We start from the raw sequence: 12872 nt of genomic DNA, 5'->3' as shown, positions 1-12872 counted from the left end.
ATACAGTGGTCCCCAATGAGGCCCATTCCATTGACTTCCTCTGCTCAGTATTCCCCTGCAGCTTTGAAGAGGAAATCTTTGGATTGCCTCAAAAACCATAAATAAAAGTGGACTTCAAGTCCACTGGGTAGAGAATCTATCACAGAGAGATGATCCCTGGCAAGGTCTACCTCCTTGGCACTCACCAGTGTCTGACTCTCTGCCTATAAGGCTGCAGGCTCCTCAGGAACCGGTACCTCCAGCAAGCCTAGGGACTCTGAGAGTTCAGGCTCCAGAAGATTGGTACCATTGCATGAATGGAGAGGTAGAGAGAAAACAAGCTCCTCTTAATCAGTACTGTCACAGGCCTCTACAGCCCCAGTATTGAGTTCTTCGGCTCTGCAGAAGACCGGCTCAACAACTACGTGTCATTCAATCTCATCAGTTCAAGGCGCTCCATTCCGCTATCAGAGAGTGAGCTAGCCTGAGGCCTCTGCAGAACCAGCTTACCACTGAGAGACATGACATATCCAATTGGTATGGACATCCTTGGTTGCCCCACTCATCCCTTTTGCACTACCTCAGAGGCCTTACTGGGACTCCTGGGTAGCCTATGGACACCAATTCTTGAGGGCCCATAGTGTTTCTCATAGGGATAGGAGAAGACAATCTTCTCTGTCTAGACCTCATGATCTGCAAGAGTAGAGCTTTGAGGAACAGGGAGTGAGACTAGAGATTACTTCTGCAACCAATATCTCTTCATCTTCTCCTAATAAAGTCGTTATGCCTCCTTTAAAAATTCCACTGGAAGAGGTTAAAGAGTCACAACACAAGCTGCTCGATATCCTGTACATGCCCACATTGCACTTCCCAGTAATGAGGCCTTGCTGGACCCAGCAAAAATTATATGGTAGACACCAGCCACAATACCTCCCACATGCAAGAGAGCAGACAAAAAAATACTATGTTCTCTCTGAAGACTTGGACTTTTTATTTTCACACTCATCACTGAACTCCCTTGTTGACGCTGTACATGAATGTGGCAGACAGTACCAAGCTAAATCGACACCCTGTCACAAGGACTTGAAACATCTTGTGTTATCTGGACTAAAATCATATTCATCAGTGACCCTACAATTTTGCATCGCCAATTACCAAGCTCTTATGGCAAAGTACAGTCATGTCAATTATTTTCAGCCTGAACACTTCCATTGAACATCTTCCAGCTGATCAGAGGGAACAGTTTCAGGCAATCATTGCTGAAGGTCAACTTCTCGCAAGGACATCTTTGCAGGCCTCTCTAGGCACCGCTGACATAGCAGTGGTCATGCAAAGGGCTTCTTGGCTTCACCTTTCTGGCTTTCTAAGGGAAGTCCAATCTACTGTTGAAGACCTTGCATTTGAGGGATCAAAGATATTTGCAGAGAAAATGGTTGAATCCCTTCACACTAAAAGATTCTAGAGCCACTTTGCACTCACTGGTAATTTACATGCCTGCACACACAAAGAAGTTCTAGTAAATCCAAGACAGCACAGAGATCCTAACCTACTCAATTTCCTCCTCCCCAAGGCATTATGAACCCCAGTGAAAAAGACAACATTGGCAAAAGAGGAGACCAGCTGCTCCACAAACATTACAGCCATCTATGTCTAACCACCAATTTTGACGTTGATTGAGGCCCTGCTTTACTACCTCCATTTTTATTTGCTGCAGCATCCCAAACATCTCTCCTGCTTCAGCAACCACCTTGCTCCTTTTTTGTCAAAACTTTGGAACATATAACTATGGACAGGTGGGTGTTGAATATCCTATGGAGATGATTTCAATCTATTTTACCTCCTTTCCCCCTGTCTACCTCCCCCCTCCGTCCCTCTTCAGGGACCTTTCTCATGAGCTCCTTTTATGTCAGGAAACCGACTTTCTCCTGAAGCTAGTGCTATAAAACCTATGCCCACTGAACACAGAGGGAAGGGATTCTACTCCAAGTACTTCCTGATATTGAAAAAGACTGGCAGTTGGAGACCCATTCTAGAGCTAAGATCATTCAGAACATTTTTGAAGTGTTATATCTTTACAAAGGTTACTTTCTCAGCAATAATTCCATCTTTGGACCAACTGGACTGGTTTTCTGCTTTTCCACCTTCAAGATGCTTACTTTCATATTGCAATCCACCCATCTCACAGAAGGTTTTTACAATTCACTCTTGGATAAAATCACTTTCAGTACAAAGTGTTCCCATTCAGACTATCATCCACACCCAAAGTGTTCTCAAAAGTCCTTTCTGTGGTAGCGGAGCACCTTTGCAAACAAGGAATTATGATATTCCATATTTAAACGATTGCCTGCTCAAAGCATGCTCCTTCAATGACTCTGAGGGCCACACAAAAGACCATGGAATTATTCCTCTAGCTGGGACTCCAATTAAATGTCCAAAAGTCCACATTAATTCCAGTACAACCTCTGGAATTCACAGGAGCCTATCTAGATGCGGTGGCAACCAAAGCTTTCCTTCCCTCTCAAAGTCTTGACAATCCAGGCCAGTCCTCAGACTTCAGCCAGAAACTGTCTCCAGCTGCTGGGACACTTGGCAGCGAAACTCCACATGTGCTACCTTAAAGAGTGGCTCAGAACTGTATACGTGCCAAGCAAGAACAGCTTAAACAAGCCTCTCTTGATGCCCTTGACAGTCAAAAAGTCCCTTGACTGCTGGAAAGGCCCTCACAATGTCACTCAACCACCCCAAACATTAATATTGACAATAGATGTATCCCTATTGGGATGGGGAGCCCATCGGGCAAATGGTCAAGGCAAGTGATCCCCACTTGAATTCACGCTACATATCCGCTTGCTAGAACTCAGAGCAGTCAAGAATGCCTGTACACATTTCCTACCACTGATCAGAGGCAAGCACATAAAGTTCATGAGAGACAACTGTGACGGGTTGGATCACGGAAACCTCCTTGGGGCTACCAACTGATGTGCCAAGACTACTTCTGCTTTCCCTGCCCTCCCAGCTTGGCACTTCAGCGCCCTGCCTGGTTTGAGCCAGACCCACTAGCCTGCTGCAGACCCAGATCCAAGTCTGACCACGTCCCCTAACAGCTGTAGGCTTAAACTGAAAGCAGCTTAAGAAGTGTTCCTGTCTTTAACACTCAGATGCTGAACTCCCAATGGGGTCCAAACCCTAAATAAATCCGTTTTACCTTGTATAAAGCTTACACAGGGTAAACTCATAAATTGTTCCCCCTCTGTAACACTGATAGAGAGAGATGCACAGCTGTTTGCCCCTCTTCCCCCGGTATTAATACATACTCTGGGTTAATTAATAAGTAAAAAGTGATTTTATTAAATGCAGAAAGTAGGATTTAAGTGGTTCCAAATAGTAACAGACAGAACAAAGTGAATTACCAAGCAAAATAAAATAGAACACGCAAGTCTATGTCTAAGAAAACTGAATACAGATAAAAACCTCACCCTTAGAGGAATTCCAGTAAGCTTCCTTTTACAGACTGGTTTCCTTCTAGTCTGGGTCCAGCAAATACTCACACCCCCTGTAGTTACTGTCCTTTGTTCCAGTTTCTTTCAGGTATCCTTGGGGGTGGAGAGGCTCTCTTTAGCCAACTGAAGACAAAATGGAGGGGTCTTCCATTGGCTTAAATAGACTTTCTCTTGTAGGTGGAGACCCCCTCCTGTCTCCTATGCAAAGTCCAGCTCCCAGATGGAGTTTTGGAGTCACCTGTGCAAGTCACATGTCCATGCATGACTCCATTTTTACAGGCAGCAGCCATTGCTCACCTGCTACCTTGAATGTCCTCATGTAGATTTCTTATGTGAGCCTTCCAAGATCCATTGTGCGTTAAGTGCTTCTTGATTGGGCACTTAACTTGCAAATTCCTTTGTAAAGAAGCTGACCAAGTGCCTTACTAAAGTTATTTAAAATCAAACAAGTATACAGCCAATATTCATAACTTTGAATACAACAATGACACATGCATACTAATAGGATGAATATATTCAGTGGATCATAACCTTTACATAGATATGTTACATGACATATGTAGCATAACATATTCCAGTTATGCTTATGAACATATATATGACCTATTTCCATCAAAGCCTTATGGTGGGCACCATCACAACATCATCTCATGTATATTTTACATGAACTGCCAGGGAGGATTAAGATCACCTTCCCTTTGTGCCGAAGCACTGAAACTCTGGAATTGGTGCTGTGATGGGGTGTACTCTGGCCCTCAGAGGATAAATTAGGCCTAAATAACTGCCTAGATTGCACCTGGAAGAGGAGCCAGAGAGCAGGGATTGATTAATTAGACACTAGGCTCAGCTGGGAAGGGGCAGGCAGAGCCTATGTACACCAGGAAGCTGACAACAGAAGGTGACTGCAGGAAAGCAGGCTGCTGTCAGCCCTGGGAGGAGGGAGGTGTGTTGGGACTATAGAAAGTAGTCCACAGTTGCTTCCTGGAAAGAGGGAGTTTGGAGGCTGGAAAACTCAGAGGGAGGAAGCCAGGAAGGTAGGAGAAGGCTCGGGAATAGCAGAAAGGAATAACAGTGCAGGCTTTGGCTGCTAACCAGAGGGCCCCTGAGGTGGAACCTGGAGTAGAGGGTGGGCTCAAGGTCCTTTACCAGCCACTTGGGATGTGGCAAATACCAGGCAGAGGACAGTGGACTGCCTTGGATTATTTGATCTGGGAAAAACTTTGTTACATACCCTGGAAGGGGGAGCCATGTAGTGACCTGGCCGGAGGCCTGAGTCATGAAGAGGAGGCTGTAGTTCCTGGAGTGAGAGCAGTCTGTAGGATGAGAGGACACTAGGAGAGACCTGGCCAGAGCTAATCCCCAGGATGGCCAGCAGGAGGTGCCACTAGCAGTGGGTGGATCCTGTGACAGGTGCATTTGCCACCACATCAGCAGCTTACCTCCCAGGCATACAAAACACACTGTCAGCAGGCATTTCTCCCAGCATCACAAATGGGAAATAGACCCCTCCATTTTCCAAAGCATACATCTGGGGTGGGCAAACTATGGCCCACGGGCCTAAGCTGGCCAATGAGCTGCACCACGTGGCTCGGCCCTGCTCCAGCTGGAGCGCTGGGTTGGGAGCTGCACCATGCGGCTCGGCCCCACTCCGGCCAGGGCACTAGGTCGGGGCCGCATGATGCAGCTCAGCTCCACTCCGGTGCTCCGGCCAGGGCGCTGGGTCAGGGGCTGCACCATGTGGTTCCCGGAAGCCATGCCATGGCCCTGCTCCAGCACCTATGTGCTCCAATGGGCGCTGCAGGGGCAGTGCCTGCGGATGGGGTAGTGTACAGAGCTGCCTGGCTGTGCCTCTGCATAGGAACCGGAGAAGGGACTTGCCGCTGCTTCCGGGAGCCGCTTGAGGTAAGCGCCGCTTGGAGCCTGCATCCCCTGAGCCTCTCCCCATGCCCCAAACCCCTGCCCCAGCCCTGATCCCCCTCCCGCTCTCCAAACCCCTCGATCCCAGCCCGGAGCACCCTCCTGCACCCCAAACCTCTCATCCTCAGCTTCACCCCAGAGCCCGCACCCCCTCCCACACCTCAACTCCAATTTTGTGAGCATTCATGGCCTGCCATACAATTTCTATTCCCTGATGTGGCCCTGATGTTGCAAAAAAAGATTTGCCCACCCTGGCATATATCTATGTTGGGGAGTCCCAAAGATACTACTTCGCCACAGCTAGAAAAAGGAAGTGCTCCCAGTTCTGCTCCAGCGCCAGTGTGGGTCATCACTCTCTTGACAATGGCTTTCTTTTACAATGGAGCACGTGTTTATTCTATGCCTTTCCACCAATTCCTCTAATAGCCAAAGTCCTGATAAAATAAAGAGCCAGAGTTATACTTATAGCTCCCATGTGGCCAAGACAAACATGGTTTCCATGCCTTACCAACTAACGATTTGCCAACCAATCACTCTCCAGCCTGTTCTTCATCTCCTCTCTCAGGGTGCTGTTGAGGTCCATCACCCCAATCTACAGGCTCTCTGGCTCAAGGCATGACTCCTTGATGGTTTGAAAGCTTGGAAATGACCTGCTCTGAGGATGTAAAGGTGGTGCTGTTACATAGCAGGAAACAAACTATTCATCGCACATATATTCAAAAGTGGAAGAGAGTCCAACTCTGCTCTGACTTGAGACAATTATTCCTATATCCTCTCTGCTACTGCTTGTGCTAGATTCCATCCTAGAACCAAAAATGTCAGGATTATCTCTAACCTCATAAAGATGCTTCTTGCAGCCATCACCACCTTTTACCAGTTATCAGTTATAGACAGTTATTCTGTTTTCACTCATCCTACAACAAGAAGGTTTCTCAAGGGTAACCTCTTCCCACAAGTCAGATGTCCTACACTGGCATGGGACCTCAACCTTGTCTTCAGTTGCCTTACAAGGCCTCCCTTCGAATCCATGGCCACCTGCACTCTTCTACACCTCCCTGTGAAAACTGCATTCCTAATAGCCTTTATGTCTGCTCAGAGAGGGGCTCTTATGGTGAACCCCCCCATTTACAGTCTTTTTCAAAGACAAGGTTACACTATGACCACACCCCAAGTTCCTACTGAAAATATCTTCAGAGTTCCATATAAACCATCTTATCCACCTCCCAGTTTTCTTTCCAAAAAGGAGGTGACATTGCACACACTCGAGGTCAGGAGAGCACTAGCCTTCTATTTAGATTGGGAGATTTCCTGAAGGGCTTAGTCCTAACTATTTCTCTCCATTGCAGACACATCAAAGGATCCTCAATCTCTAAACAAAGACTCTCTGGATGGATATCAGACTGCATTACCTATTGCTTTCATGCTCTCAATCTTCAACCTCCTAGAGTATGAACTCACTCCATGATGACAGGTTTCAGAGGAGTAGTTCTGTTAGTCTGTATCGGTAAAAACAACGAGGAGTCCTTGTGGCACCTTAGAGACTAACAAATTTATTTGGGCATAAGCTTTCGTGAGCTATAACACACTCCACGAAAGCTTATGCCCAAATAAATTTGTTAGTCTCCAAAGTGCCACAAGGACTCCTCATGGAGTGAAAACAACGAGATCTCTCTGCACTTCCATAGCCTTCCTCAGAAACATTACGGTCACAGAAATATGCAAAGCAGCAAATTGGACATCTGCTCATACATTTGCTAAACATTATCCACTCATCCACAGCTCAGCGTCCGATGCCATATTTGGCTGTCTTATCCTCAGTTCTAGACTCGACCTCTCCCTTAGGGGTATTGTTGTAGAGTCACCTAAAGTGGAGCACCCATAAGAACACTGCTTGACGAAGAAGAAGAAGAAAAGATTACTTACCTTATGCAGTAACTGTGGTTCTTTGAGGTGAGTGTCCCTATGGGTGCTCCACTATCCGTCGTCCTACCCTCTGCTTCGGAGTTCTTACCATTGAGCTCTGCGGTAGAGAAGGAACTGAGGGCAGTTTGCCTGCGCAGAGCTATCTAGTCCTGATATAGGGCATGAGACTAGGAGAGTACATGTGCTGACCAAATAGATACTGCTACCTATAATCTCCGATCTGAGGTGCAGGGGGCGGGAACACACCCAAAGTGGAGCACCCATAGGGGGACACATCTCAAAGAACCACAGTTTAGTACACGAGGTGAGTAACCTTTTCTTGTGGAAGCAATAGCAGCAAAGTCTATTGTATCTGGCGCATTCAAGAGCGTGTGCTCTGAGTGAAGAGACCTGTGTCATCTCCGAGTTTGGCACCTACTAAGACTAAGGTGCCTATGAAGAAATCAGCACCAGAAATAACTCCAAGACCAGCAGCGCTAATGGCACACAGGACATTGGATCTGATTAAACTAAAAACTCTTAAGCTTCTGTCAGTACTGGCTTCATACGTTTCAAAGTCAAGGCCATGTGAAAGGCCACCAAATGCATTGGTTGCAGCTCTGAGGAAGATGGATAGGAAAAGAGCATCCAGTGTTAGCAGGGCTGGATCCCAGATGAGTGATTCATTGGGTCCGTCAGACCTGGATCCATCCACGTCCGTTCCCAGACAGATGATGATAATCCAAAAGGAAAAAGTCTAGACAGAATGTTCTGTTACTGGATTTGAGGGTTCCTACAGATCTGAAGACAATGGCAAAGACCTGACAGGAACTGGCAACAGTGGAGTCATCGGAACCAGACAGAATTGCTGTAGTAGCCAAAATTTGCCATATGGCTCTACAACTAGATACCTTCAGGGTGGGGAGAGAGGAAAAGCCCCTTCACATGTTTGTGTTTTGGGGTCATACCCTGGAGAAGACAGGTAGAATGGAGGCAATACCTAGTTTCTCCTCAGAATTTTCTCTACTGCCTCCAAGTCCCTCAGATTCTCTCTAACACTATTTACTATGCATCACATCCTGGTTCTGGTAGTTCTCCGAACTTCTTGGCTATGGATCTGAGGTTGGATCCACATTTGGAAGAGGAATAGGATACACCTAAACAACCTGACGCATTCCCTACGTTCCATTCTGTAGGAGCAAGATATACACCTGGATATTGAACCTTTAATCCTCCTTACCCCTTGATTACAAAATGGCACCTGAGGGTGGGTACTGTCAAGAATGGGCTCCTTAAGCTGTATGGTTCTGTTGGTATACATCAAGGGGATTTATGGAGTTTCTCAGCTATGATTTGGCATATGAATCATTCTCCTGCTAAAGATCAAGAAAGGATCTGTATAATTTTGAGCTGTCTGGATTTGTCCCTCTCCTGATTTCAGTGAAGAATATCTGACGGTGGTACCAGGCTCTCTATCTGAAGAGGAAGACTAATTAGTCCCACAGATGGACTACCAGCAACTAGTAACAGAGCCAGACTCTTCTGGTCAGAATGTGGGCATCACTTCTGCTTTGTCTTCCTCTGAGGATGCCCTACTGTTTTGTGAATTGGTGGATAGGATTGGTGGTACCTCTAAAACTACCTTCTGTGACAATTAAAGAATTCTCCCATCCAGTTTTTGACATTTTGGGAGCCCCTTTACAGACCAGAATTTCTTTACCCATATTGGATGGGCTGTTGTCATGGCCAAATCTGTTTGGTCTACTCCAGCTTCTTGTTAGCCCATTTTTTAAAAAGCTGCTAAATTTTATACCACCTGTCCTATGAGGAGGAGTTCTTATTTTCACTACATGCAGCCCAGCCCTAACTTGTTAGTAGTAGCAGTGGCTATCGACAGATAGCACATTCCATGTTATTTGTCAAGGAGGGTAAAGATTGGATACTTTAGGACAAAAGGTTTTTTCTTCATCTTTTCTGAGTATTGTGTCCTGTTATCAGTTTCACCTACAAGAAAAGATGGCCACCTTTTATTCAAGTGCTATCAGAAGATCAGCATAAACTGGTGAATGATATTTTAACTGGTGGACAGAACATAATGAAACATGCTCTTAGAGCAGAGGTCCACAATCTGTGGGGTGTGCTTCCCTAAGAGGGTGCAGAGGAACATTTGGGGGGGGACACAGCCCAGGCACAGGCGTGGGAACTAGAGTTTCGGGGGTGTAGGTTTTACGTGGGGGTCTCAGCTGCTGGCCCCATGCCCAGGGTCCTGGCTGTGGCCCCAGCCTCAAACCCCTTACCCCTGTCTGGATCCCCACCTCCCAGAGACACGGCCCTGCTCCCGGTCCCGGGGGTGAGTCTGGACAGGGTAAGGGGGTTGGCTTTCAGCACCCCCACTATTAAAAATGTTGCAGCGTCACTGACCCGGCACCCCAGCTGTAGGCCCCCTTACCCCTGTTCGTATCCACCACTCCTGGAGCCATGGCCCTGCTCCCACCTCTTGGGGGGGGCCGCACACAGTGGTAAGGGGGGACGCGAGGTAAAAAGTTTGGGGACCACTGTCTTTAGAATATCATTTGATGCTTCATACTCTTTGACCAAAGCGACAGCATCTATTATTAGCTGAAGAAGACAAGTGAGCTGTAGCTCACGAAAGCTTATGCTCAAATAAATTGGTTAGTCTCTACGGTGCCACAAGTACTCCTTTTCTTATGGCGGGTTAAGATCATCTACTCTTCCCAGTGAAACAGGTTCAGAATAGAGGACTTTCCCTTTAAAGGGGAGAATCTATTTAGCAATCAAACAGATGAACCACTAGAGAAGCTAAAAGAATACATGGTCTACTGCCTCGTTTCTTAAGTTAATTCCTTAATTCTGAGAGAAGAACATCTGCCCCGACATTGAGATACCATAGCTGATCTTCTCTTCCGTCATCATCTTCTTACTATTACACTTTCAGTAGCAACAAAGAGGCAACTATCACAGTTTTTCAGCTTTGTCTGAGTGTCTTTGCTCCAGACACTGGGCAAACCAGTTTGAGGTGTACCATAAATTAGATTTCTGTATTGTTTTTAGCTAGACTTGCCTGTATAATGTAGGGATCGGCAACCTTTGGCATGTGGCCCGTCATGGAAATCCGCTGGCAGGCCAGGACTGTTTGTTTACCTGCAGCGTCCACAGTTCGGCCGATCGCAGCTCCCACTGGCTGCGGTTTGCCGTTCTAGGCCGATGGGGGCTACGGGAAGCGGTGGCCAGCACATCCCTTGGCCCACGCCGCTTCCTGCAGCCCCCATTTAAAGGTTTAAGACTTCTGGAAAAGCTCACTTTGACACTTTCTTCAGAACAGTTTTTTTTAATTCGATCAAAGGAATTTCTTTAACAAAATTAAGCTTCTAAATTGACTGCAGGAACTGTCTCCCTCTGAGGAGCAAATTTTAGAAAGTGTATATTTTGGTATTTGATGCGGGAGGGAGAGGAAGAATGAAAAAATTGTATTTGAGCCTCTTGGAAACCTTGTGAAACTATCATTATTGTAATTAAACCTTAATTTTCTTTTAGAACCATGTTTAATCTTACCTCTAATCTATGTTGTGATCTTTATATCTGAGTTTTAGAAAGCTATATGGATACAGAGGGACATTTCTGAATGTTGGTTTCTAAAATGTTCATCTGTTCCTGCTACTCATCACTTGAAGTAAAAAAACAAAAAAAAACCCCAAAAAACTAATTGCAGTAATTGGTTGTGATGTTTATAAATCACTCTTTGTTTCTGAATAAGCAGAAGGAGTAGGTAAACTCTTTGCAAACTTATTCTTCCAAATATCTGTAATAATCCTCAATTTCTCAACCCTTTCCTCCTCTTCTTTCTTCTGCCTGGTTGCTGGTACCGTCATGCTATTCCCCCTCCCTCCATCTGCACCCTCATAGTAAAATATAAAGAATTTAAAAAGCAGAATTAATAAGGTGTATGCCAGTTGCTCTGATCACTTCCCTTATATGTACATCCTTTTCTCCATCCCTTTATCTTGTCTTTTAGGCCTGGAACTAGCAGCCACTTACACGAATGCTTGCTTTTATGCATATTAGTAGTTCCATTACAATCAGGTCAAGTATCATAGAATATCAGGGTTGGAAGGGACCTCAGGAGGTCATCTAGTCCAACCCCCTACTCAAAGCAGGACCAGTCCCCAACTAAATCATCCCAGCTATGGATTTGTCAAACCTGACCTTAAAAACCTCAAAGGAAGGAGATTCCACCACCTCCCTAGGTAACGCATTCCAGTGCTTCACCACTCTCCTAGTGAAAAAGATTTTCCTAATATCCAACCTAAACCTCCCCCACTGCAACTTGAGACCATTACTCCTCATTCTGTCACCTGCTACCACTGAGAACAGTCTAGATCCATCCTCTTTGGAATCCCCTTTCAGGTAGTTGAAAGCAGCTATCAGATCCCTCCTCATTCTGCAGACTAAATAATCCCAGTTCCCTCAGTCTCTCCTCATAAGTGATGTGTTCCATTCCCCTAATCATTTTTGTTGCCCTCCGCTGGATGCTTTCTAATTTTTCCACATCCTTCTTGTAGTGTGGGGCCCGAAACTGGACACAGTACTCCGGATGAGGCCTCAACAATGTCGAATAGAGGGGAATGATCACGTTCCTCGATCTGCTGGCAATGCCCCTACTTTTACAGCACAAAATGCCATTGGCCTTCTTGGCAACAAGGGCAAACTGTTGACTCATATCCGGCTTCTCGTCCACTGTAACCCCTAGGACCTTTTCTGCAGAACTGCTGCCTAACCATTCAGTCCCTATTTTGTAGCAGTGCATGGGATTCTTCCATCCTAAGTGCAGGACTCTGCACTTGTCCTTGTTGAACCTCATCAGATTTCTTTTGGCCCAATCCTCTAATTTGTCTAGGTCCCTCTGTATCCTATCCCTACCCTTCAGCGTATCTACCTCTCCTCCCAGTTTAGTGTCCCCTGCAAACTCACTGACAGTCCATGCCATCCTCCAGATCATTAATAAAGATATTGAACAAAACCGGCCCCAGGACCAACCCTTGAAGCACTCTGCTTGATACCGGCTGCCAACTAGACATGGAGCCATTGATCACTACCCATTGAGCCCGACGATCTAGCCAGCTTTCTATCCACCAACTCCTTTAGCACTCTCAGATGCAGCACATCCGGCCCCATGGACTTGTGCTCGACCAGCTTTTCTAAATAGTCCCGAACCACTTCTTTCTCCATGTATCTGTGTAAACATTTGTGAAATCAGGATTTAAGGGGGGGCAAACCCATTAGGGTGGTGATTGTTCCTATATGATTGGAAAGAGCTGAGCATTCTTTGGGAATTTGTAGTCTCAATAGTTTTAATGTGCAGAAAATGCAGCAATATATAAACAGAATTGTATCTAAAGGAATGTCTTTCTCCACCTTTCCATGCACAATTGGCAGCTCTTTCAAACCTTTGAGAAAAGGCAAACTAAGACATACTCCCCTTTCCCCCTGAACAATGTATTGAGTTGTCTGTCTTAATACACAAAATGTGGATATGTATAAAAATTACATCATTCT

The 12872-nt window shown here is 45.9% G+C and overlaps 1 protein-coding gene across 4 annotated transcripts in view; it reads left to right on the top strand.

Moving 5' to 3' along the window:
- The window catches only part of RUNDC3B (RUN domain containing 3B), a 139826-nt gene that overhangs the window by 57862 nt on the left and 69092 nt on the right, over positions 1-12872 (top strand). The gene's annotated exons all lie outside the window — the stretch shown is intronic.

This window comes from Natator depressus, chromosome 2, assembly GCF_965152275.1.
Source record: "Natator depressus isolate rNatDep1 chromosome 2, rNatDep2.hap1, whole genome shotgun sequence".
In the NCBI taxonomy this organism is placed as follows: domain Eukaryota; kingdom Metazoa; phylum Chordata; order Testudines; family Cheloniidae; genus Natator; species Natator depressus.
Note: the sequence above shows the minus strand (reverse complement) of the source record. Positions and strands in the feature narration are given on the sequence as shown.